The sequence below is a fragment of the Zingiber officinale genome, chromosome 3B (genome assembly GCF_018446385.1).
Source record: "Zingiber officinale cultivar Zhangliang chromosome 3B, Zo_v1.1, whole genome shotgun sequence".
Lineage (NCBI taxonomy): Eukaryota > Viridiplantae > Streptophyta > Magnoliopsida > Zingiberales > Zingiberaceae > Zingiber > Zingiber officinale.
Window position 1 is genome coordinate 82,674,635 of NC_055991.1, and position 2,554 is coordinate 82,677,188.

The 2,554-nt window shown below is 35.6% G+C and overlaps 1 non-coding gene across 1 annotated transcript; it reads left to right on the top strand.

The window, feature by feature from the left end:
- The first annotated feature begins 705 nt into the window (after nucleotides 1-705).
- Nucleotides 706-811, top strand: LOC121968875. The gene has a single exon (XR_006108397.1). It is a non-coding gene; the product is annotated as a small nucleolar RNA R71 (small nucleolar RNA).
- The last annotated feature ends 1,743 nt before the right edge of the window (nucleotides 812-2,554 follow it).

Consider the following 2,554-nt stretch of genomic DNA (forward strand, 5'->3'; position numbering starts at 1 on the left):
CTTTTGATGCTTTGCAGAATTATCATTCTCTGAGTAAGCTTCAATAGATCCTGCTTCATTTCATTTTGATTGGAGATAATTTCTTCAAGCATCTTTTCAATTTTGGATGTAGGAAAGCCTTGAAAAGATTGTTGCTGAAAATTTTGTTGCCCAGATTGAAAATTTGGTCTTGCCCCCATAGATGGTCCTTGATCCTGATTATTTCTGTAAGAGAAATTTGGGTGATTTTTCCATCCAGGGTTGTAAGTATTTGAGTATTAGTTGTTCTGTCTTTGATTGAAACCCATGATTGCATCGCATTGCTCCAATTGATTAATTTGTGCAGTGATAGTTCCCAATGGACATGAGTTATTTGAATGTTCTGAACTCCCACATACTTCACAAGATATAGCAATGGCATTTACCATATTTGAACTAGTCCTCATATTCTCAAATTTTTTTGTAAGAGCATCAAGTTTTGCTACCAATAAAGTCACTGCATCAACATCAAACTTTCCTGATGCTTTTGTTATTGGGTTTATTGAAGGATGACCACCACTTCTTTAATTTGTCCATTGATGATGATTTTGTGCTACACTCTCTATGATTTCCTCAGCTTCATCCAAATTTTTATTCATGAGTGCCCCTCCAGCAGCTGTATCAAGTGACACTTTGGTATGATAATTAATACCATTATAGAAAGTATGCAACACTAACCATCTTTCCAAACCGTGGTGAGGGCAATGTCTGAGTATACTATTGTATCTATCCCAAGCTTCAAATAAAGATTCTGAGTTAGCTTGTTTGAAACTTGTAATCAAATTCCTCATATGAGCAGTTTTACTTGGGGGATATAATTTATCAAAGAATTGTTGCTCACATTGTTCCCAGGTGGTGATACTGTTGGGAGCCAAAGAATTCAACCATTGCTTGGCCCTATCTCTCAAAGAAAACCCAAATAATAATAACCGCACTACTTCTGAAGGAACACTATTCATTTTCATTGTCCCACATATTTCATAAAAGATCTCTAAGTGTTGATTAGGGTCTTCATGTGGTCCTCCACCAAATTGATTTTGCTGCACCATGGAAATAATTGCAGGTTTGATCTCAAAATTATTTGCCTCCACTGAGGGTCTTGAAATACTAGATCCAAAACCCCTAGCATAAGGTGTTGCATAATCCTTTAGTAGTCTATTAGTCATGTTCAAATGCTCTTGTTCTTCAATTTGTCTCTGCAGAAATCTTCTTCTATGAAATGTTCTATCAATTTCAGGGTCAAGAGGAAAAAAACTCTCCTGCAAAGTAAGATCTTCGCATACACAAGAACAAGATTGCAATAGAAACTAAATCAAACAAAGAAATTAAAAACAGAGAAAGGTAAGAAAATTGCTACAAAAGAATTTCCAAGAAGTTAGAAAGTATACAGGAAAATGAAAACAGAAAACTAGAGATTAGTTACAAATATGCAAATGAAAAGAAATAGAAATGTTATGTTTAATCTAACTCAATTGATAATCTCCAATGTTATAGCGCAGTCCTCGGCAACGACGCCAAAAACTTGTTACGTTCCGCAAGTGTACGGAAATGTCGCAAGTAATATAAAAGATTATCGTATCCACAGGGACTGGAATAAGCACTAGAAATATCTCAAAGCGAATTAGCTAAACAACTAATGAATTGGTTTCAAATGCTAAGGATGAAAAAAAAATCTAATATGAAATATTAACAAACAAGAGTTTGGGGTTTGAGTTATGATAAAGGGAGGTTCTAGGAGTTTTGGTTTCTTTGTAAGATCTCTTTAATGTATATGGTTTACCAATTCTTATTTCTCAATTGTCTAATATTTGTAGAAGGTTGTCGGTTCTCTCTTGCAATAGATAACCGGCTTAGGACTGAAAAATATACCTAAATGTGATCAATTAGATATGAACCTACGTTATCCATACACAGGATTACACTTATTACTATGCTTCCCTCGGATATCAACATAGAAGTTCATAGCTTCTTAACCCATTAAGATACAAGGATTGAATCATAAAATCTATTCTACCCTGTTGAATATTCTCATTTCCCCTTCAAGGTTATCCCTCAAACGTCCTTACACGGGCTTGCACCTGTCACGTGGATCCCTCAGAAAATCGAGTGAGAGTTAATCTCTACAAAATCCATAAGATATCCAAACAATCAATCAAGAATGAGAATTAAGCCCTAATCACAATTAATCATTCAAGATCCAATCGATACAGACTAGGCAACATCATAGAAACAAAGAAATGGCAAATCCACAAGAGTTTACATCAATTTATCTCACAAATACTCCCTCCATCCTAGAACAACAAGATCTACTCCATAAAACGAAGAAAGAAAACCAAAGATAAGAAGATTACAAGCATTTCTTCAATCCCAATCCAAGAAGAGGAGAGAAAGAAAACTTATCTACAATATAGTTCCATCTTCGGATCCAATCCTCACTCCCGGAGTCGAATTCACCAAGATCTCCCTTTAGATCGCCCAAAAATCCTCCCAAGAATGGGAGGAATCCACCAAATCTTGCTTTCTCCCAAAGGGGAGA